This window comes from Crocuta crocuta, unplaced genomic scaffold (assembly GCF_008692635.1).
Source record: "Crocuta crocuta isolate KB4526 unplaced genomic scaffold, BGI_CrCroc_1.0 scaffold170, whole genome shotgun sequence".
NCBI classification, from domain to species: domain Eukaryota; kingdom Metazoa; phylum Chordata; class Mammalia; order Carnivora; family Hyaenidae; genus Crocuta; species Crocuta crocuta.
The window spans coordinates 1687660-1713160 of NW_027527853.1; the positions used below are offsets into that span (position 1 = coordinate 1687660).

General features: G+C 38.5%; 1 protein-coding gene across 2 annotated transcripts in view; it reads right to left on the reverse strand.

Moving 5' to 3' along the window:
• The window catches only part of R3HCC1L (R3H domain and coiled-coil containing 1 like), a 91333-nt gene extending 69088 nt beyond the window's left edge, over positions 1-22245 (reverse strand). The window contains exons 1-2 of one of the 2 annotated variants that reach the window (XM_077778930.1): positions 22190-22245; positions 1741-1849 (exon numbers count right to left, since the gene is read on the reverse strand). The gene's annotated coding sequence lies outside the window, so the exon portion shown is untranslated. The remainder of the gene's footprint in view (positions 1-1740; positions 1850-22189) is intronic. The other variant, XM_077778935.1, reaches the window with a different exon arrangement.
• Positions 22246-25501: the final 3256 nt, after the last annotated feature.

Below are 25501 nucleotides of genomic sequence, written 5' to 3' on the forward strand. Positions count from 1 at the left end.
CTTACCATTACAATAATTCCTGGAAAAGACAAGCCCCATCCCTATCTCCCTGACTTTTATAGTCTCATTTCCTGGTAGGAAGTGATATTTCTAGTCTCTTCAAAATTTTTCAATCTATCCAATCCACACTCTCATCAGTTGAACATCTAGCCTTACAGTTTTGATGACACAATGAAACATTGACACCTTGAAAGGAAAAGTGAAATACACCAATTTTCTACTCCACCAAACCCCTCCCCTCACACACACCCTCTGGCTGTTCACTTGCCGCCGTCTCAGCAGTGCTAACAAGAACAGCTTCCATTCCAACTGCCCACAGACCCAGAGCTGCCCTGCTCTTCTCTCATTCCTTCCCCTCCCACCTCTGTAACTCACACACAACCCCCTCGCTCTGTGGGCTGTCTTCCCCAACTGCTGCCCCACGATTCACAGGCCCTCACAGATTGTCAGCACTGCATTCAGGGACTTGAGAAGTACTCTTGTGGGACAGCGCAGTGTGTTAGTACACCATTTTCCCGGACACAATGTCACTCTTTATAGCCAGTTGCAAATTAGATTCTTCTTTAAAAAAATAATACTCCTAATAAGACAGGTACAAGGAGATTTTAAATAACCAAGATTAAAACTCATTTTGGTCTGCTCTCAGATCGGGGCCATTTCAGACTCATGCACAATGTAATCACATGCCTCTACTCATCTAAGCCATATACTCCCTCTTGGAACATCAGAAGCTTGCTTTCCGATGCTAACAAAAGCAGATACACCACCAAAAAAGATATCAAAGGAGAATCTTCTTTCCCCTTTTTTCTGTAGTTATGGCTCCTCATCCTTAGATTCCATCTGAGAATACTTTAAGCTCTGAATGCCAATATTTACGTCTCATTATTTATTTTTGTGTAAAACCATTTAATAGAAAATTCTGCACGTCACCAGTATTTCATCGTAGTTTTCAATTTTTTGCCACATGCTTCAGCAGCACCCGAGTACAATTATCTTCTAACGTTTGCTATGACTGACCCTCTTACTACCACCAAAGCCTTCACCCTACGTATCAGCCACCCAGTTAACACTGGCAAAACATTAGAAACAAAAGCTGGAAGAGACTGAAAAGATCATAAGGGGATGTGGCTAAGAAGGTCTTACAAAATAGTGGTCATATCAACTTATTAAGTCTTCTTGGAAAAAAATTTAACTGAAAAAGAACACCTACAGAGTAATATTAAATAATTAAAAACAATTTCATTAGCTATCTCATTACTTTTCATTTCTAATTTCTTTGATAGCATTATTCATTCTGCTTCATTATGCTTAACTGAAGATATAATCTTCCTGAATCAGTTCTTCAAACCTCTATAACACAGCTTCTTTACTGCTCTCTATATGAACTAGAGGGAAGTTCTAGAGCTTGAAAGGAAGGATGTCAATTTTCTGTTCCTACAGTGAAAGAGGTTAAACAAAGCAAAACCAGTACTCCAGCTTTGAGAACTAATTCAAGTATCTAACCAGCCCCTGTTCTCTCTATAGCAAACACCAGAATTAAGAACAGTGGACAGAAGAAAATCTTTAAGAGACCTTCAGTCCTTAAGAAAATCTTTAGGAGACCCTTGAAATTGCCATTCTCAAACTTGTTTTAAATGGGTTACAAATAAAATGACACTAAAAGAAACAAAACAAGCAAATAAATAGAGTAAATAAACAACAGTTCTTTAAAATATGCAGAAGCGTAGTTAACTGACTTACCAAATAAACGACATTTATTTTTTGAATAATAAAACTCTAGAACATGCAGACAGATTTTATCTGAAGGCAAATGGCACAAAGATTTCCTTCTGATAAACAGTAGTCTCACCTGGAAAAAAATAATAAAAGTTATTTTTATAAAATTATATAGTTACTTCTTTGACATTAGTCTGTGCACTTAACTTTCATTATCTCACTTCATGAATGCTAAGAGTTTAACATAGAATGTGCAATGAAAATAAACACAAACCGACAAAAATACTTTTTAGTAGCTCATCAACCAAACAGAATAAGAAAACATCATCTTTTCTCATTCTCAGTCCTGTGAGAACTAGTCTGAGAAGGCAGAAATGCTAATTAACTGCCTTTCAAAAAAAGGAAAGTGACGGACCTGGGTGGCTCAGTCAGTTAACAGTCTGACTTCAGGGGCACCCAGGTGGCTCAGTCGGTTATGCATCCGACTTCGGCTCAGGTCATGATCTCACAGTTCGTGGGTCCAAGCCCTGTGTCAGGCTCTGTGCTGACAGCTGGCTCAGCCTGAAGCCTGTTTCAGATTCTGTGTGTCTCTCTCTCTCTGACCCTCCCCTGTTCATGCTGTCTCTCTGTCTCCCAGAAAATGAATGAATGAATGAATGAATGGATGAATGAATAAAAAAAAGAGTCTGACTTCAGCTCAGGTCATGATCTCACAGTCCATGAATTCAAGCCCCACGTCAGGCTCTGTGCTGACAGCTTCGAGCCTGGAGCCTGTTTCAGATTCTGTGTCTTCCCCTTTCTCTGACCCTCCCCTGCTCACACTATGTCTCTCTCTCAAAAATGAATAAATATTAAACAAAATTTTTTTAAAGAAAGAAAAAACCAAAATAATACAAATGATGAAAAACACAAAAAGATGCTCAACTTCTAGTCGTAACTATAGTTCTAACTTACTGGATAGCATATGGTACATGCTCAATAAGAATATGCCAGATGGTTGGATGGATAAAAAATAAAGCTCATCAACTAGCAAAGAAAAAAATATATCACATCAGTTAGCAAAGAAATGCCAAATAAATATATAAATATACAGTACTTTTGTTTGCCCATCAAACTGACAAAAATTTTTTAAAAAAAGCAATAAGGTCCTGTTTTGGTAAATGTAGACAGAAGAGTTCATACATTGCTGGTGGAGGAATACATTTTATTAATGTATAAAGCATTTTAACAATATTTCAGGATCTTTTACATAACAAAGGGACTTAGGACCAGGCAATTCTTCAAACACTTTATCATAAGGTAATAACTGACTTCTACCAGAATACTTATCCTAAAACTATTTATAATAGTGAAAAATTATGAACAACTTTAACATCCACCTAAATGACTGAGGTTAAATAAATTATGATACATCTAAACTACAGAAAAATAGTCATTGGAAAGAATAATGGTAGCTCTATAAAAACTGATATAGGGGCGCCTGGGTGGCTTAGTTGGTTAAGCGTCCGACTTTCACTTAGGTCATGATCTCGCAGTTCGTGGGTTCGAGCCTCGCATCGGGCTCTGTGCTGACTGCCAGCTCAGAGCCTGGAGCCTGTTTCGGAGTCTGTGTCTCCCTCTCTCTCTGACCCTCCCCTGCTCACGCTGTCTCTCTCTCTCTCTCTCTCCTAGAAATAAATAAAAATATTTTTTAAAAAACCTGATATAAAGATCTACAGAAATATTTGAGTTTTTTAAAAACTGAAAATTTAACAAGTGTACAAAACCAATATAAAAACACTCCGGAGTATATTTGAACAAATGTAAAGTTTGCTTCCTGGTTCTCAGATAAAAAAACTCAACATTATTCAACATCATAAAGACCTTAGATCTCCCTCAAGTAATTTATGAATTTAATGTAATCCCAATAAAAATCCCACTTTGAGAGATGCCTGGGTGGCTCTGTCGGTTAAGTGGCTGACTTCAGCTCAGGTCATAATCTTACAGTTAAGTGAGTTCAAGCCCCACATCGGGCTCTGTGCTGACAGCTTAGAGCCTGGAGTCCGCTTTGGATCTGTGTCTCCCTCTCTCTCTGCCCCTCCCCTGCTCATGCTCTGCCTCTCTGTCTCTGTCTCTCAAGAAAAAAAAAAAGTTTGAAAAAAATCCCACTTTGAGCAAACTTTCTTGTGGAGATAGAGAGCTCACACTAAAGTTCTACAGAAAAATAAAGATGTAACATGACACATTAAAAATGTTAAAAGCTATCCCTCGATATACTCTAAAGCCTCTATAATTAAAACAGCATGATAATGGCACAGGAATAGACAGATCACTGCAAAAGCATAGAAAGTTCAGAAACAAACTCAATGGAAATTTAAGGTACTTTAAACAGGGCATCTCAAAAAATATGCTGGGATGACTAATTAGCATTTGGAAGATTATTAAACTTGTATAACTAAACAGAACTCAAACATGTAAATTCTTCTCTTCCTCAGAGAAAGAGAACGGTATTCCAATTACAACCCAAAATTCAGATGCAACAAAAGACTGAAAAATTGAACTAGATAAAAGCCAGAATACATACAGATACACACACACACGTTATATGTTATATACTATACATATTAAAATAGCTAATATCCCTTAAAAAAAGAACTCATAAAAATTGAGGGAGAAAAAAATTTAATAGGGAAATGAATAAAAAGATACAAGACAATTAGCAAACATGAAAAAAGATATTTAAAATGACTTTATACATATGAAAAGATGTTCAACGTCACTACTAACAAAAGAAATAAACGTTAAAACTACATGGAGATACCACCTCTTACCTATAAGGTTAGCAAAAATTAAGAAGTACACCAGTCTCATGGATATGGGGAAACAAGCATTCTCACACACTGCTGGTGAGAATTCAAATTTATACAACCCCCACAGAAGGGGATTTAGCACTATTTAAGAATATTACACATGCTTCTAAACTTCTGACCCAAACATCCCATTTTAGGAATTCACCCAAAGGTACATTTCTAACATATAAATATATATGACCAGGTTATATGCTTAATGTAGCACTGTTTGTAAATGCAAAATATTGGAAAGAGCATAAAAGAATGGTTAACATTCTCACAAAAGAGTAGTGACACACAACTGTCAGAGGGAGGAAAAGACACGGAGGGAGGGTGAGTCTATAAACTGATTTGGAATGGATTCCAAAATATGTTGTGTTAAATTAAAAAACCAAAGTACAAAAGTTATCTATAGTATTTATCTTTTGTATAAAAAAGAAGAAGAGGGGCACCTGGGTGGCTCAGTCAGTTAAGCGTCCACCTTCGGCTCAGGTCATGATCTCACGGTTGGTGGGTTCGAGCCCCNGGGTGAAAACAGGTGGAAAGGGAGGAAAAATGTGGGACACTACTCTGAGTATACATTTTTTGTACAATTCTTACTTTTGGAACCATGTTAATGTTTCACATACCACAAAATAAGGAAGAGCAATTAGGATGGAGAGAAAAACTTAGAATAAAAATAAAACTGAACTGTATTTCAAATGGCTAACATAACCATGTGAGGAAGGGAAGAATGCTAGGGAGAGAATGAATCCAAGTAATTTTTAAACATGGTTTTTAGATCAGCACTGTCCCAACAGAAACATAGTGAGAATCACATATGTTATTTAGTATGTTTAGAAGCCACATTAAAATAAAATAGGTGGAATTAATTTTACTAATATATCTTATCCAGTATATCTATTTCAATATATATCAACATAAAATTATTACTAAAATACTACTGAAATCTTTCACCTTCCTTATTTCATATTAAATTTACAAAATCCAGTGTATACTTTACACTTACAAAACAATTCATATGTAGTGGCTTCCCTATTGAACACCGGAGATTTAGAGTACATACCTTTAGGCTAAAGCAAAACCTATCAACAAATACTGAACTCTACTTAGATGTCTTTTAAATAGTGGTATGAGTTAGTAATCCATAAACTATTTTCTGATATTCTAAGATTGAGCCAATAAGTAAAAATATGAGTAACAGGGCGAGATTTTTCCCTGTTGGAAGAGGGAGTTATAAACACAGAATAAAGGAGAGAATAAACCCTGTAGTACTGGGCTGGAATCAGAGGTTATCGGTATAAACTCACTGCTTTCAGTAGACAAATGAAGATGCACTGAGTGTGTGTGGACGGACACACACATATGCCACATCTGTTTCCAGATGCCTGCAAGAGGGCCTAGAGCAATGAGGGCATCTAGGGGCCAGATCATGGCTTTTAAAACCATTCTCCACCAAAAGTAACCAGAGCTCCTTAAAGAAATAACTCATTCCAGGGCCCAGGCTGGGAAAGTACAAGATGAGCCTACAACATTTTGTTGCGGTAAAAAGTGAGGTAGTGCTCAAAGAATGAGAAGAGCAAGCCAAAAGGAGACAGGAAATCAGCTTGAAGGGACAGCAAGGCCAAAAGGGGGACAGCATCAAAATAGTTATGAAAAAAAGTATTATTATAAATAAGTATAGAAAAAAAAGTAGATTTAGATATTCTAAATGTTGAATTTCTAAATCTACTATTTTGGAACCATCATGAAAACGAGTCAGGCAGAAATCACCAATCAATACTAAATAAAACTGGTGAGTAAAAAGTTCAAGAAGTAACAGAACATCTTTAAAGCCTCAAAGCGTCTTTTCAAAGGCATTTCGAAATTAGAAACAAAATGTGAATGTACTTAACCCCACTGAGCTATATACCTAAAAATGGCTAAACTGGTAAATTTTATGTTATGTATATTTTATCAACAACTACAAAAGGAAAAATAGTAACTACACAGGAAAACCTGGCAGACAGTACCATTTAAAACATTTAAAAAATAAATAAATAAAATACCTTTTTTAAGGTATAAATCAACAAGAGTGGATTTTTAATGAAGTGATGTAAGATCACACTACCAGTAATTCAACATCCTATGCCTCCTGACATGATACCCTGAGAAGCATGACATTACTTCTATGGTACTCCTGCCAGCAATGGATAGCCTGAATTCAACCATGAGAAAACATCAGATAAACCCAAATTAAAGGCATTCTACAAAATAACCGGCCTGCACTCTTCAAAAATGTCAATGTCATGAAAAACAACACAGACTGAGGAAATACTCCAGATTAAGGGAAACTAAAGAGATATGACAACTGAATGTACTCCATGATCCAGAATTTTCTTCTGCTATGAAAGCACATTATTGAGACAAGGGCTAAAATTTGAACAAGCCTATAGATTATTATTATTACAATAATAATAATATATTGTAATATATTACAATAAGAGCAAATATTTGAACAAGCCTATAGATTATTATTACAATAATAATAATATATTGTAATATATTATAATAATATTACAATAATATTAAATCAATATTATATTTCCTGATTTTGACAACTATACGTTGGTTACATAAAAGAAAAACCTTATTTTTAGAAAATGCACTCTCAAGTATTTATGTACCTTACAGGTCTGTACCTTACTCTCAAACAGTCCAAGAAATATTTAGATTGTGTGTGTATGTGTGTATATATAGAAAGAGAGAGGGAGAAAGGAGGAGGAGAATGAGGAGGAGGGGAGGAAAAGTAGGAAAAAAGAGGAGAAAGAGGAAGGGAGAGGGAGAGAAAAAGGAAAAATAGTAAAGTGTTAATGTTTGAGGTATCTGGGTGAATTTTTTAAAGATTCTTGTAAGTTTTCTGCAGTCTGAAATAATGTCAACATTAAGTAAACCAAAAAAAGAAAAAGAAAGAAAGAAAGAAAGAAAACAAAAAAGATGTTAGCACAGTACCTGGCACACAATCTGCAAACAAATAAATAGCAACTGTTAGATGTTAATATTGTCTCCAGATTCTGCAAAAAAAAATTCTCTTTGACTTAAGAGACATACACATTTATGGTGGAAAAAAATGGGGAGAGAAGCAAAATAATACACATAATATGTTCCATTTAAACATATTTGGACAAATACATATCTAAATGCGCAGGGAAGACTAGAAAATATACATTAAATGGTTAATAGTGGTTAGCACTGGGTTGAGGAATCAAAGTGATTCGTATTTTCTTCATCATACTTATCAGCATTTGCTAGCTTTCTTGTAATGACGATGAATCATTTTTATGTTTTTTTACAAAAATTATTTGTAGAAATTAAAAGGACAGCCTGCAATCAAGGAAGGCATGACGTTCTTCCTTTTCTATAACAATATCCTCTTTGCAAACCGATATTTAATTATTGTTTTTAAGCACCATATTGTTACTTGTCTTTCATTTATTAAAATTAAAATGATCATGTAGTATCATTCCACATAAAAATATTTCAATTAGTTCTACCAAATCATTTCAGTCTTGTAGATTAAGACAGTAGAATGGACATATACATATAAATTTTCTTCTTTACAAAATCCTACTAACATAATAGTACAGTTTTTTTTTTTTTTAAGATATAAAACAACAGGATGGAAAATGGAGAAAAAAGTAACAAAACTTGGAAGTTGGAACATATGCAAATATTTCTGGCAGGTCCTGGAGAGTCAAATCCCAATCCAATAGGAGAGAATGCGGAGACCCAACCCAATTTACAGCCAGAAACTTACACAAGGGTCAGGAAAGGCCTGCACCACCTCTGGAATTGGAAGTGAAATGGAGAAGGGGCACAGAATGAAAGCTGTCTGAGGAGCAGTTAGATCCTTAGATCCCCTGCTCTCTGAAAAAAGACTTAAGGTTATCTCTGCAGAATGTAAAAAGGGATGATCTCTGGTTTAGGGGCTGACTGGAAGTGCAGGGACTTTAAAACACAGGGTGATGAAGTGAGCATGGTTGAAAGCTAAGATCTACTGTTCCCCACCCCCATCCCCACATACTAGCTGCAAAAAAGAAAAAACAATGCAAATTGTTGTAGATTAGAAGGACCTCCAAGTACCTACAAATACCCAGTACTACATGAAAACAAAGACCTACACCAAGGCACATCACTATGAAATTTTGGAACACTGGGGGAAAAGTAGAGATTCAACAAGTTTTCAATGAGTAGGTCCAAACAAAAGAAGAGGACTCAAATTTGCTCTGCTCAACAGCAACAGAGGGCAAGAAGAAATAATTATGCCTTCAAAATTCCAAAGAAAAAGATTTCCAATCTTGAATTTTACACTCAAACAAACTAGATTTACCAAATGTGAGAACAGAAAAAAAGACACTCTTGACATGGAAAGACTTAAAAAATTACCTCCCATATAATATACTTTCTTAGAAAATTACCAGAGGACTGATAATTTCAAGTTCTAACAAATTTAGGAAAAGACAGATTGTACCTAGCCATGGTAAATCGCCAAGAGAATCAGTTTCAAATCCATTCCATTGATAAGGGCAACTTAACCCAGAAGGCACTCTTTAAGCCAAACAATCAGGGACAGATTCACTCTAATAAACACTGCCACACCCCAGGGCCAACCAATGAACAGCAGTGTCACCCAAGTAACCGTGCATCTACAGATGATGTTAACCTACTTCTACCTCTTAAAATTTTCCACTCTCTGAACCCCACACTCCCCAAAACCCCTAGATAAGATTAACAATCTGCTTTGTTCAAGATTTGCCTGATCAGATATTCTAGATAGTGAATGATGGTCTCATCATCCTTTGACACCAAATGAAGAAATAAATCAAAACAAAGAAAGGCATGGATATAGAAAACAGGATATTCAATACAAAAAAGAAGTGAAGGAATATCGGTCAATGGGATTCCAGGGTGCTAACTGCACCAGAAGTAGAAGGCAACCAATCCACACACTGAAGCTCTATGACCGAGCCAGGCATGTTGAAGGCTGTCATCCCCGTGTTCTCTGCCACAGTAGCATCTTTCTAATCCAACCCAACTACCAGAGGTAGTGCTCTACCTAAGCAAGAGGGTAAATGAAGAATAAGGAAAATAAGAGTTACAATACTGGGAATCTAACTGAAGAGGAAAGAAAAGTCTAAGAATAACAAAGGGAAATCTTGCCCAGAAAAGAGCTGTGCAGCAGGCCCATAGAGTAGGCACACACAGGAGGGCAATGGAGGTCTCCAGAAGAGAAGCTGCCAAACAGGAAAGAAAATTAGAACTAACACATTACTGTGACCGACCTTATAGAAACTGCACTGAGAGGTAAACACTCTCAGCAAATAAAATTTGCACAGGCACAGTAATGTAAACACAACATTAGCTACTTCATTTAACCTGATATTGTAATATAACTAAATTAGGAAGCTAGAGAAGGAACAGCAGTGGTGATGGTGGTTGAAAAACAGTACAGGGGTATCTGAGCGGCTCAGTTAGTTAAACGTCCGCTTTAGCTCAGGCCATGATCTCACGGTTCATGGGTTCCAGCCCTGTATCAGGCTCCATGCTGACAGCTCAGAGGCTGGTGCCTACTTCAGATTCTGTGTCTCCCTCTCTATCTGCCCCTCCGCCGCCGGCTTGCTCACTCACAGACACACGCGCTCTCCCTCTCTCAAAAAAAAAAAAAAAAAAAAAAATTAAAATTAAATACAAAAGAACAGTAAAACTTTACCTCAATAGAAACTTAATATATAATGAAAAAATTGATGAATGAAAAGACAGCAATTTACACATATATTATTTGGAAATATGGATACATAAGTGCCAGAAAAAACAGCTTAAGGAGCTGAAAGTGGTTACCTTTAGGGAAGAAACTAGAAAGCATGGGGATTCACTATGTTTTGTTATAAATTCTGTCTTTACTATTGGACTTTTAAAACTAGTCTATTTTAAACTATATGTCTGTTGATAAAATACAAAAATCAACTGATGAATTTCTTATCTTAAATGTACTGTTCATGATTCAAAAATATATATAAATAAGATATTTTCAATTGAAAGGAGTAAAAAAAACATTCTAAGGAATAAGATCTCCCTTTCTGTTGGAAGACCTTCATATATTTTTCCAATACTGAAAGAACACAACCATACAAAATACAGAAGCTTTAAAAATAAAAAATTTTAAAGCTAATAGTTACCACTTGAGTGGACAGACAAAATTTAGTAATTGTAATACCAGGAAGATTGTAGGTCTAATCTTACTTAGAAATTCATTAATGATCAGGAGAGTGCAAGTAACACATTTAATTAAATTTGTTCATTTATCTATTTTGGGGAAGTACGATTAACAGCAGTGAGAGAGAGTAGTAACATAAAAGGACAGAGACGAATTAAAACATTGCCCAAAACAACCAAATTGGAGAGTGAATGGAAAGCTAAGTAAAATTAGAGGCTTAAGACACCGAAAGAGAGACATTAGAGGCTTATTTACCATCATTTTACTGCACACTGTAGCCATGTGAAGTAATTTTGGCCAATGCCAATGTTAAATGAGGAAATACGTAAAACCACATACATACTATGTATATGTACACACATATGCATACATATACACACACATACATAATGTTTTCCTTACGAGACACTGATAATCCTAATTAAACAAGGACTTGTGGGCCACCTGGGTGGCTCAGTCAGTTAAGTGTCTGACTCTTGATTTCAGTTCAGGCCATGTTCTCATGGTGGTGAGATCAANAGGATTATACCTAAAAAACAAAGTACTGTTAACGCAATGTGACAAGAGTGGTTTTATAGTCATAATTTTCCTAAGTAGAGAAGCTCTACCAAGGATTACCAATAATGACAAACTGTCCTAAAGACAATTAATTCTGTTGTCTACCTTGTATTCTTCATCTAGCTACACTTGGATTATCCTGATTGTTCCTGTTCTTTATTCCCAGGCACTGACCACTCAGAATAGTCTACATTTACCTATCTCTCCAGCAGAAAGGTGTCACTATGTGACTAATTTTCACCCATAGAATTTGAGTAAAAGTGGTACATGTAACTTTCAGTTTAAGTATCCTTAAAGGGAAGGAGATGTGTTCTTCTCTTTCTCCTTTCTGATGGATGGAATGTGAATGAAACAGCTGGACCTCCAGTAACTAAGACTATAAAGTGACTCTGGAGAAGAACAGAATCCATGCAGAGGTGGAACATGACTCCACGACAGACCAACCACACCAGTCCTAGACTACTTTTGGAATTCCTGACGTTGAGTGAAATACACTTGTATGATGTTTAAATCTCTGTTATTTGATTGCAACCAAACCTAATCCTAATTAGTATAACCTCTATGTTTAGACACACTCCTTGCTTTGTTTCTCTAAACAGTCTCCTGCTGCTCCTCTGCCCGCCCCTTTCCTGCCTCCCACCCCTTTAATGTGACTATTCCTCAAACCTCTACTGTTGGTCTTTTCCACTCTTCTCCCACTGGGCTCTAAGACACATGTAGAGACGTCAGATCTTTTCTTTGAGCTCTAGTTTTATCTCCAGCTGCCTATCATTCCAGCTGTATGTGACATAATTAAACAGGAATATAAGTGATTTTTAAAACAAATACATTAAATAAATACAGTAGTGGTGGTAGCAATAGCAGTAGTTATTGTGACAGTAATAAATAGCTAATATTTACTGAACTCATAATATTTACCAGGTACTATTCTAAGTCTAAGAGCTAATCCTCACAACAATCCTATGAAGCAGGAAGTATTATCACCATATGCATTTTAAAAATGAGAAAACTGAGACCCAGACATGTTAAATAATTTGCTCAAAACACATAACTAATGTATCAAAGAGATCATTAAAACTAGGCTGTCCAGAACCCAGCCTCCCAATCAATGTACACTAGCACTTTATTCTAAGGATGCTATCACAGCTTAATTTTTAAATTGTCCTCAGCGACCACATGATAGTCATTTAAATATCCACCCTGGTAATAAATGTTATGCCTCTGCAGAATCATTTTTAGAAACTGCCAAATATCACTTAGAAATAAGTAATTAAGATGAGTGATTAAGCTGGAAAATATTCTTTTGAAAACAAAGGATATGATCATCAAGCAATGAGACTGGTTTTCTTGTAGGACTCCACTGTTTCTGATAGTTTCAAAAGACAAATTCCAAAGAATATTTATTTGCTACAATAAATGTATGGCCTCAAAAACAAATTACTTTAAAACAGAGAGCTTTCATTTTGAAGTTCTTTAGTTTTAAAGCACCAGATTTTTTTTTTTTTAACTAGCACTCAAATTATCTAAAACCTAAACCTTATATGAGCACTTGAACTCGTTTTCTGAGCTCCTTTCCCAAAGTCACTATCACTGACCCCACAATATACTTGCTAGGTCAAGCTCAGAACTTTGAGATATTCCGATTCTTTCAGCTTTCCAACCTCGTATTTACTGTTCCTCCTCCACAAGAGCTATCACGTTTGCTATGTCCACATTACCCCACCACTGTTGTATGGAAATACTCCCCAGCCACTCTCAACTAGAGGTTAGCCCACAAAGCTGCCAGGACAACCTTTCTTACTGTTTTCATCATAGGGCTTTCAACAGAAGTACCATCAACTATAGGGCCAAATCTAAGTTCTACAGCCTAGCCTTCAAAGACTCCCATTAATTCTTCCTCATTATCACACACATACAAATCTAACAAATCACATCTCTTTATTCTCATCACTAAAAACCACCTTTCATTTGTGCAATACTGCTAACAAAAACAATTTTTTTTTGGTCTCAGCTCACATGCTGTACTCATTTTTGCTTCTAAACTTCTCATTACTCCTCTGTATGAAATTTTCTTCTGCCTTCTCCAGTCAATTTGTTACTCCATCATTTCAAGATCCTCATCTTTCCTGAAGCCTAAATAAGCTCAAAATAATATGTTTTGCATTCCTCAACACAGGGATTATCCAGCAGTAGAACTAGAAGAATCTCGAAGATTGACCAGACTAGGCCTTCTCCTGTATATGAATGATTTTCTAATGAAATGGTTAACTTTCATCAGATTATTGTGTCAAATATCTTAGAAAGTTAATTTGACAGTTGCCACAATGGAAGACTGGAGATACCCTATAACTTGCCCTGGTATTCAGATTGGCAATGGAAAGCCAGAATTTGAACCCATTTCCTAGGTTCCTACTCAGAATGAATACAAATTTAAAGATCACTGCCCAGAATATATAATTCATGCTAGATCCAGAAACTGTTCTAGACACTACTCATAAACATGTTAGCTTTTTTTTAAAAAATGAGGATACAAAATTTATATATAATAGCAAGAGACCCCAATTTAAGTGTGTCTGTATTATATTAATAGGCATACACGGAAAACAGAAAGAAGGAAATAATCCTAAATGTTAATAGTTACTTCCAGATGGTGAAGATATGGGTATATTTTCCAAATCCTCTATAATGAGCACATATTGAATTTATAATAAGAAGAAATACCTAAAAATTAAAACTATATGACATTATGAAGTCAAAGATAAATTCCTTGACATTGAACTCAGGTGTCAGAAGCAAGGAAAAGTTTCAGGCTACCCAAGGAAACAAACAAGAAGCATAGTACAAAAAAGAAACACTATGGCAATAAGTGAAAGAAAAGCAATGTCACAACAAGTGGCAGAAACCAAGAGCTACATGGCTCCTGGGGCTTGTCAATTCTAGTACTTAAGAAATCATTGGTTCTCACACTAGAAGAGTCAAGGGGCCTAAAGGGTCAGTGGAAATTCTGAATGTACTGAAAGATGGTCACGCTGAGTTTGAAATTGTTATTTGGGATGCTTGTAGAGAATTACAAACCACAAACACAAATCAAGGCTACTAATTTTCCTTCTGGGTAGTCTCCTAAAATGAAAATGTGAAACAAAGGCACAAAAGTGCTGAAAGGCTTCATAGGATAAATAAGTTTAGAACCACTAAATAGGCTTATATAAATTCATCTTTTCCTAGCACTTGTTTTTAAATTCCAGTCCAACATCCCTTATCCAAAACACCTGGGGCCAGAGAGGCTTCCCAATTCACGAACCCTTTTTATATTTTACAAAGGTTAATATAGTACATATTCCATATGTTACAAAATATTCCAACTAGGGCCTGGGGCAAAACTCTGTAATTAAACACATTAATACTTCTATGGGAAAAGTATGGATCATTATACTAAGTAAAAGGAAGACTACAACTGGCCTTACAATGCAGACTGAAATTTGGTACCAAGAGTTTCCCACAAACTTCTTAAAAACTTCCCATTCTCGGGACACCTGGGTGGCTCAGTCAGTTAAGCATCGGCTTCGGCTCAGGTCATGATCTCACAGTTCGTGGGTTCGAGCTCCACGTCAGGCTCTGTGCTGACAGCTAGCTCAGAGCCTGGAGCCTGTTTCAGATTCTGTATCTCCCTCTCTCTCTCTGGCCCTCCTCTGCTCACGCTGTCTGTCTGTCTGTCTGTCTCTCTCTCTCTCTCTCCCCCCCCCTCAGAAATAAATAAAACATTAAAAAAAAAAAACTTCCCATTCTCATAACAGTTTGGATTTAGGAAACATGGATAAGAAATTATGGACCTGAAACCGGTTACATCTAAGAGGTGGAATTGTGCATGCATTTTATTTCTTTCCTGATATTCCACATATTCAACAGTGAACATGTACCATATTATTTACAAAGTAATACTTGAAATTTAAAAAGGGATGAGAAAAAGCCCAAGTATAGATACTGACCAACTTGCAAACTGGGTTAAAAAAAGAAATAAGATCTTGTTCAGATCTCCAAAGTCAAAAAAGTAACTTAAAATAGTTTTGAGTTTGAAAGGTTTTACAAAGTTTGGTATAGGTGTTTAAAATAAATGAATACAAATGCTATTATCAGTGGGTGAAATCCTTACTAAGACTCAAAAGGAAAATTATTAACTGAAATTCAAAAAGTGATTTTATTAACTTGTTTATAACTTACTATTTTTCAGTTCAATTAATTGCTTGTGACAGACTGTCTTTTCCACAGATGGTACCTATCTCCTGTCCCCAGGGTCTGTGTAGAGAAACTGTAGGTAGGTGTTCTGTGGAACAGCCAACATCCGCCACCAGACATGGTGCTGGTGAGTGCTAAGGCCTCCAGGAGTCAGCAAGTCACCACCAGCTTTTAAGTCTTTCCACCTAAGGATCAGGTAAGCCATCTCTTCACTAACTTGTCTGAATTCAGACAAAATCCACAGCATAATAAAATGGGTATTTTATACCACTAGGTTTTGGAGTGGCTTGGTACACCAAAAAAAAAAAAACAAAAACAAAACAAAAAAAAAACAACAGAAAAAGTGTCCTTTCCTATTCAGTAGCTCCATTCATATTAAACCTATACACGTACATGCACACACTCTAATATCAAGTTTTTCTCAACACTGAAGGTCTAATCTGCCAATGAGAAATTGGACAGACCTGTTTAAATAAGACAGCTTCCACTTGGCAACTCAACGACTCATGTAAAATATATTCTAAGTGCCTGATATATGTAGAACACTTTGCTAGATGTTTAAAACACAAAGGTGAATAGCATATAGTTATCAATCTAATCTAGGAAGGGAGGAAATAAAAATTAAGTATACAAATAGTTTATGAAAGTATTTAAGTGTCAAAACTGAAATATAAAGTTAATTCCACCACAAATACTTAATTTATAAAATCATTTGGACTTATAAAAAGCTTTTTGATTTCTTTAGGAAAGTAGAAGAGCTTTGCAGATGCCTAGAAAAAAAGACTAGAAAAACACATGAAAAACGTGGCCCTTGTTATGTGTTTATATTGTGAGACTAAGTGTTTTTTGTTGTTTGAAATCTTTATTTCCCAAGTTTTCTACAGTAAGCATGTACCAGATTTATTAAAAAATAAAACTTGGAGGCGGGGTTGGGGAGGGTGCCTGGGTGGCTCAGTCGGTTAAGCGTCTGACTTGGGCTCAGGTCACAATCTCAGGGTTCGTTACATGAATCGTTGAGTTCCCAAGTGGAAGCTGTCTTATTTAAACAGGTCTGTCCAATTTCTCATTGGCAGATTAGACCTTCTTCAGTGTTGAGAAAAGCTTGATATTAGAGTGTATGTGTGCACGTACGTGTATAGGTTTAATATGAATGGAACTACTGAACTAGGAAAGGACACTTTTTCTGTTTTTCTTTTTTTTTTATTTTAGAGACAGAGAGACAGCACATGGAGCCCAATGTGGGGCTTGATCTCACAAACCCTGAGATTATGACCTGGGCCAAATCAAGAGTTGGATGCTTAACCGACTAAGCCACACAAGGCACCCCAAAAGAAAACAACAGTTTAATTTTTTAAAATGTGTTTAAAATACACTAAGCAAAGAGTCAAGTAAGAGGTTAACAGGTCTATAACAGAAGCTATTCTGGTGTCAGCATACCAAATAAGCAAAATAAATTTAAGGAGAATTTTCAGTAGAATAAAAACTGCATAAACATGTTACTTTCTTACTATAAAGATCTACTTTTCTTCCTTTTCTTAGGTAATTACAAATATTTAGAAGGTCTCCTCAAGCAACAGAAAAAAACGACCTCCATAAGCTCTCCGTCTCCTGGTCATGCCCTCCCAGTTATTCCCTCTGGCATTCTCTCTGTCTCCCTCTCCGCATCTATCATCTCTAAAGTGGCCCTTCTCTCTCCATCTCTAATTACTCTTCGACCTCGGCCTCAGACGGTCCCTCTCAGTGAGTCTGACTTCCCGTCTCTGGATAACCCCCATTCTCTGCTTCCTGTGTGTGTTCCTCTTTCTGTTTCTCCTCCAGTGTGTGTGTCTGTGCGTGTATGCACGTGGATAGGAGTTTGTGTTCCTCTTGGACTCTCCATTTAGTCAGTTTCTTCCCCACAGCTACCTACCTGATTTCCAAGACATTTATTACCTTTTCCCTCTCATCTTTATAAACAAGTAGGAATGTTATTATTATCCCTATTTTATAGATGATAAGAAAACACAAACTGGACTATTGATATAAATTTGAGAGTTTAGGATTTAAATCCAAGCGTTTCTCCTCTTTAATACTCTTCTGGTATTCCATGGCAAAAAAACTTGAAACAGCCCAACTAAAAGCCAATATTTACATGTATTCTTTCCTAAGAAGCAAATCTCCTATTAGGGAGTGCCACATACCTTTTGCCTCGTTTTTGTCTCTGTACCAAGTTAAATAGTCTGGAGCTGTCAGAAATCTATACCATTATATTAACAGGCTAACAGTGTTATCTGGGAACCTCACAATACTAGACACCAGAACCTGCTGTTTCCAACAGTTCTTCTCTATTTTTATCCCTAGTCTGGAAACAGCCATGTTTGACATTAAACAAAACAAAACAAAAAAGATACAAGAGGGACAACACATACTAATAAAACTGAAGAGTGAACCTGAAGAATGGAAAGCTATATAGAAGGCTAGCATGAGACAAGTGAAAATGCACACCACGGACTAGGAGCAGCTGGTCTATGTTTTATTGAGAGAGTAGAAAACCCTCTTCAAATGCAGGCTTACGGCTTGCTGAGCAACACCCTGTAACTTCTCTTCTACCTAAAGCTCTGACAACTAGAATTTTTCTGTAATTCAATAAACTCTTATGACTTACCCAGATTTCATCCATCCTGCTGGACTCATTAACGGGGAACTCTAAATGTTTTCTCCACTAGCTAAGAGCACACTTTCTGGTGGGTGGCACAGCAGAAGTAGGGTTCTCTTTCAAGCTACCAATAGCCTAGTTCCATTTCTTTTCACTTCTGTAAGTGGGAAATCGGCAACAAATACAGTGCAACAAAGAAGAAATGTCTAAATTATAACTCAGGTTGATGGTTGTCAAGGATCATCCTGTAGGTCCCCAGTTTTATGTAGGGTGTGAGGGCTAGTCTTAGATTTATATAGGTTTATCATTAAAAATCTATACTTTTACTTCTGGCATGCACTAGTTCATTTAATTCTATTATGTCTGATGAGTGCATAAGTACTGAATCGACAATATGCCAGTTTTATCATTCATTCTGGTGAGCTATTTTGTGAATGGTTAGTTTATGGAGCTAATGAGGACAGGGTCACAGATTCAAATATCTTGGCCAATTAGCTTTGTTGTGTTTCTGGGGTCGAAGGTTGCAGTCAACAACCTTAACCTTGGCTAACAAAAACAAAACAAAACAAAACACACTGATCATGTGAAGTATTAGAAGAATGAGTTATAAATGTTGACCAAAATCAATGACTATCATAAAAATAATAAAATTTTTTAAAGGAATGATAACATAACCTGTATCTTTTACTAAGCCTGGTTACTATATGTCTAGTTCAAATACTCGCTAATCTTTTCAGTCATGCAAGGTTGGTTATCTGTTTCACAGATGATAAGAAAATGAACTCAGAATAATATGACCAAAGTCATAAACTATTAAGTGGTGGAGCCTGAATTCAAACTTTGATCTGATTCCAAAGCTTAGGTTATTTCCACAATACCATATAGTCTCTAAAGGGCATCCCTTAGAGACACAGGACAGTCAACAAAATGTCCTTATTCAGAACTGTTCAGCACAATCATTACTGAGCATATCTACTACATACACTTAGATGCGACAGCTGAGAATTTACCTTCCAAAACCTCTTTAAGCAAAAAGCAAAGATTCTTGTTCTTTAAGAACAAAAGCATGGACAACAAAAGAAAAAATAACACATTATAGCATACAAAGTAAATTTTAATGGAAAGGACTACTGTCATCGCTTTGTATAAAAGTCTATAGTGAAACAATAGTTATCTTGCGGGTTCATAACTGGAGGAAATGAAATTACGAAGACAGAGCCAGAGGATACCACATTAAAAGAGAGTAAAGAAAACATTTCCTAAAAATCTGAGTCTGCAGATACCTTGTAATCAAAAACCACTTGTAGGAAATAAAAATAAACACTTTAATTCTTAACCCTAAGATTTTGCTTTGGCCAACAGATCAATTTTCTTTATTAGACTTTTCTTCTTGGTTTCTCTCAACTCTCACTCCTTGCAAAGGTGTGCACACCAATGTCCCTAAGAGTTTTACCTTAAAAAAAAAAAAACGAGGACACCAAGCTTTATGGAACCTACCCACTAAGCTAACTTTTAGAGTCAAATAGTCTGGCTTAAAAAAGAATTCTTTTTAAAGCAAGAATGAGAGGAAGGACCAAAAAATGGCTCTATAAAACTCTGTCATAGTCAATAGTCAATAACGAAGTCATCAACACAGATAATTGTTCTACTATAAGCTACAATGTGCAGACAGAAAGCAGCATTCTTACTAGAGGTTACAATGAAGCACCGGTCCAAAGCACATCCCAACAACAATCTTTTCACAGCAGCATTTTGGAAACCTCTGAAAGTGAAAAATGGCCCAATATAATTTTTATATAAAATACAACTGCTAAAAAACACACTGCAATCTGAGAACTTCTATTTACTGTATTTTGGGGGTGGGGGGAAGAATCTCAAGAAAATACATTATCTAAAATTATTTTTCATCATCATAGTCAACAATTACAATAAAACAATGAGCACTGACTCCATGTACTACCAATCTCCTTATATTAACATCTCATTTAATCCTCATAAACACCTTGCAAGGTAAATGTTACTGTATCTATCTTAGAAACTAGTAATCAGACTTAGGGGGTCAACTAATTTGCCAAAAGTCACAAAGTAAGTCACAGCACCAGGATCTGAAGTCAATTTGTTCAACTTTGTACATTCGGCTAATTCACCATACCGTCATCCTGGTTTCTTTGAACTACACTTAAGCATTTTCCAACCAATGATATCAGTATAAATACAAGTTAGGATTACCTTATTACTCTACATCAAAACCCTTAAAACACTGTTTGTAAAAACACATTCTCTACAAGGGGGAAAAATAATTTTTTTAATGTTTTTATTTATTTCTGAGAGAGACGGAGAGAGAGAGAGCGAGCGAGCAGGGGAGGGTCAGAGAGAGGGAGACACAGAATCTGAAGCAGGCTCCAGGCTCTGAGCTGTCAGCACAGACCCTGACGCAGGGCTCGAACCCACAAACCGTGAGATCATGACCTGAGTCAAAGTCGGACGCTTAACCGACTGAGCCACCCAGGTGCCCCCACAAGGGGAAAAATAAGACAAAAAGCTACCTGTTTAGAGTCTCAGATCTTAATTGCCCAGAAGACTGGAATATGGGCTGCTTACATTCTGAATTCTAACTATGAGGAAACACAGACTTCTAGCATATATACCTAAGACAGATGAAGATGACCCCAATATTTCAGCTAGTATGCACACAAGGGTAGTGGGACTGTGTCAGAATTAGAACTAGACTTAGTATGTGAAAGGGGTTAAAAAAAAAAATACAAGACCTGCTGGAGACAGGCATCAGTTTCGCACAACTGAGGAACATTAAGCGCTGAGATACTTCTGTGATGAAGGAAGGTTATAATAGAGCACAATGGGTAGAAGGTGAGTGTATTTGAGGTAGGTTAGTGTCCTAACTCTGGGAGACCTTAAATCCAGATGAGGTTGAAAGCGGACTCCGCAGGTGAAAGGGCTTTCATGTCACCTCTTCAAGAAGTACATGGCTTAAGAACGTTTGCATGGCTTGCATTCGTTTCCAAAGACACTTCCCTTATTTATTAAATCATTCGATATTCACAAAGAGCATGGTCGAGTTGACAAAGACATGAACGTGGTTTTAAAATTCAACGGATCTAGACTGGAGACAGGAGGACAGTAAAGTTATATCTGAAACGTGCTTTCTCCCACGTATCACATATTATCCGCTGAAGCCCACAATACTGGAAGGCAGGCAGGCCAAAGACTATTATCCCCACTTTTCAGATATAGAAACCGAGGCTGCGGAAAACGGGCACAAGTCCAGCAAGTGGCAGACCTGAGACTCCTCCCCGGACAGTAGTCTCCAAATCCTGTGCTTCTTCCCTTTCTCAACTCTGAGAGGTGGCTTTACTGAATCAAGAAAACTTTTAATAATCGGACTTGGGGGTTTCCGAGTGCCGCCCGAGAAAACCAGGAAGTACATGCTCCCGTATAGACAGCTCACTCCCAGCTCATGCCCATAGCCCGGGGGCTCCTGGGCAGCCGAGCGGACTCACTGGGAAGGCTCGCAACCCGGAAATCGACAGCAGCCCCGGGGTCTTCTTGGGGCGGCCTCTGAGGCCCACAGCCCCGTACCCTTGGCGGGGGTGGGGGGATCGCCACGGACCCGCTTAGTACCTGTTGAAACCCGGGAAAGGAATGTCCTCTCCGCATTAGAGTATTTGGGAAGAGGGCCCAAAGCGGGCACGCAGCCCCTAGAACAGCTAAAGGGCCTCGAGAGGATCCCCGCAACCCAGCGCCCGCAGGGGTCGAAGGGCGGCAGCTTCCCAGTAACCTCCGCCCCAGGCGGAGACCCGCCCCGTGCGTCACGTGAAAGGGGGAAAATACTGGTAACAAAAGGGGAAAGGAAGTCTTGTCCAAAGTGTGTGGGGAGAAGTGGGAGCAATCAGCCCTAGCTAGGGGTGTAGAGGCAGGAAAGGACAGAGACATTGGGCCGCTCGTTACCAGGGTCGCCGTCGCTCTCCGCTTCCGCCGCCTCCGTGTAGCTCTTGCTCTTCCGCTCGCACCGCTGGGGCGCGCGCCAGGCCTCGACTCCTCCCCCCATCCGCGCCGCGGGGCCTTCTGGGGGCTGTAGTCCCCGCAGGCCCGTGCGGCTCGGGCTGCCTCCAGGTCACGTGGGGGGAAGAGCAGGCCGAACCGCCAAGGGCGGGAAGGCGTTTGCGCTTCCATCTGCTCAACCCTCCAGACTTCCCTTTACCTGTAAACGTGCTCAGACGTCCTCCCATCCCGCTCTTACGCCATCCCTCCTTTTCCGTTCATGGCCAAGTTTTGAAAAAGGCAATCTAGGGGCGCCTGGGTGGCTTAGTCGGTTAAGCATCCGTCTTTCGCTTAGGTCATGATCTCGCGGTTCGTGGGTTCGAGCCCCGCGTCGGGCTCTGTGCTGACTGCCAGCTCAGAGCCTGGAGCCTGTTTCAGAGCCTGTGTCTCCCTCTCTCTCTGACCCTCCCCTGCTCACGCTGTCTCTCTCTCTCTCTCTCTCTCCTAGAAATAAATAAAAATATTTAAAAAAAAAGAAAAGAAAAAGGCAATCTAATCCGCTGTCTCCACTTCCTCTTTCGTGCTCTTCCCCGCAGGTTCTGCTCCAGCAGAAAGTGCCTTTGTTGCCATCATTATCTTAATTGCCAAACTCACGGGAGGAATTTCCAGGTCTTCTAACTTAACCTTTAGACGCCATTTGAGGCTGTTGGACATTATCATTTATTTTCTATGTCTATGTCTGGATTTTCTTTCTTCCTCTCAGGCCATCCTTCTCAGTCTCCTTCAAGCACTCTCTTTCTAACCCAGCTCTTAAATATGAGTAGTCTTCTCCAGAGTTCTTGGCCATGGAGTGAAGGGGGGGGGAACTAAGCTCCACGTTTGTATTCGCAACGCCATAAACGACCCTTCCTCATCCATGTCCCACAGGCATCTCAAATGTAGCAATTTGAAAAGCAAACCACCCATCCCCTATTCACTAATATTCACTCCGACTTCCAACCTACATTCCTCCTCCTCTGGTTTCCTCTTCCACGCATGCCCATACAGTCACCAAATTTTATAGTCTGTCTCCCAAGTAGCTCTTGAATCTGTCCTCTCCTCACAACCACTGCCAGGGACTTAACTCAGACCTGCATGATTTCTTGCATTGGCTTTCTTACTAGTCTCGGCACCTCAGCCCCTCTGGTCCTCCCTACTGTCGTTTGACCCAGTTATGCAAATGGAGAATTTAATCATGTCAACACTTTTGGCAATATCCGTTAGAGGATCCACTTGATTGAATTTGGGAAGAGGTATGGAGGTGAATCCCTTCTGTAGCTTTTACAAAACAAGAATGCCAGCCCCACTAACCCATATTGTGGTTGGGAGGTTCAGAAAAGGGAGATTTATAAGAGATCTTATTTTAGGGTAGATGGGCATAGGCAAACTTTACAGGTTCCCCCAAGTGATTGCATCATGTAATAAGGATGTTTTTTATTGCCTACTGTACACCAGGCATTGTTCTGGGTACTGACAAAATTCTACAAAACAAGACAGTCCCTGCCCTGTCTCTTGGAAGAGACAGATTTTAATCAAATGATTACATACCAAAAACAAAACCAACAAGAATAACAACAAAAAACACAATTACAAGTTGTGATAAGAATTATACAGGAAAAGCAATCCGTCCCTTTCCCTTTCTTTCTGACACTGTTCCAGCCCAGGGTGGGAATCAGCATATGCTCCTCAGCCTACCAAACAAAAACTGTCAGGAGCTAATTTCCTTCTTTTCACTCCCACATACATCTAGATTGAACAGACTGCCTGATTACACTTGCTTGCTCACCTTTGCAAAAGCTGTCCCTCTGTTTGGAAAACCCTTCCCCTTCTCCCTGTGCTAACTTCTACCCTGGCTAATCCTCCTCTGTTGGACTAAAAGCAAACCCAACAGAACACCAGCCACATGGAAGGATTTTCTGAGGATTGAACTGAGTCAGCTGGTAACTCTCAGGCAAACAGAGGGGAGCCAGGAAGAGTTGAATGTGAGCTACTGGGAGTGGGGCCACGTTAGCCAGTTTAGAAGCACGGGGCCTGAGCCAACATGCCCATCCTTCAAAACACAGATCAAGTGTCACCTCCTCCAGGAAGTCTTTCCTGAGCTCCGCCAAGATGAAATACTGCCTCTTTCCTCCGTATTCATTGCATCCATGACAACCTCTCTTCTAGTGAAATGCTAGACCCAGATCACACCAGGTTTGAGGAGCCAACTATTAAATATTCGGGAATTTCCCAAGTCAGTTTCTAAAGCATTGGAAGCTTGAAATCAGCAGTGATGGGAGTATTTACACCACCATGGAAATAAGCAAATGACAAATGAGGGTCTTTGGGTTTGGTTTTGTTGGGTTTTTTTCTTCCTTTTTGGAGCACCAGTTTGCCAGCACATCACTGCCATTATCATCTCATGCATCTCTACGTTGTATTGTGGTGATTACTCCCCTATTAGATGAATTCCTTGTAACAACTTCACTTAGCAGAATTTTATTATTTATTGTGATGCACCGGAAACTAGCACGATGCTAAAGGGACATACAGTGGAGAACAAAAAAGCATGGTCCCTACTGTGAAGGAGTTTGCAATCTAGCAGATAAGACAGAAAATAAAGACCTCTACATTTACAAACTGAGCTGGCTGCTTTGTGATAGAACATCCTAGCAACGAATGGTAGTGGACAGAGAACACTATGCTACTTTAACAAGGTGGTCCAGGAATGCCTCTCTGAGGAGACGACCTTTCCACTGGGCACCAAAGGATTAGAAAGAGATGATCAAGGGGAAAAGTGTTCCAACCAAAGGAATCAGGCTATACAAAAGAGAGGTAGGCTGTCTGAAGGACAGAATGGTCAGTTTTACTGGGATGGTGTGATGATTAATTATATGTGTCAACTTGACTGGGCCACAGGGTGCCTCGATTAAACATTATTTCTGGTTGTGTCTTCAAGGATGTTTCCGGTAGAGATTAGCATTTGAATCAGCGGACTCAGCAAAGTAGATTATTCCCTCCTTCAATGTGGTCGGGCATCATCACATCTGCTAAATCCTGAATAAAACAAAAATCAGGGGAAGGGAGGATTCACTCCCTTCTTGCCTGTCAGTTGAACTGAGGCCTTGGTCTATTGGTCTTCACCTGCCTTTGGACTGGGATTCACACCGTTAGCTCCCCTGGTTCTCAGGCCTTTGGACTCAGACTAGAATTACACCACTAGCTTTCCTGGGTCTCCAGCTTGCAGAGGGCAGATTTTGA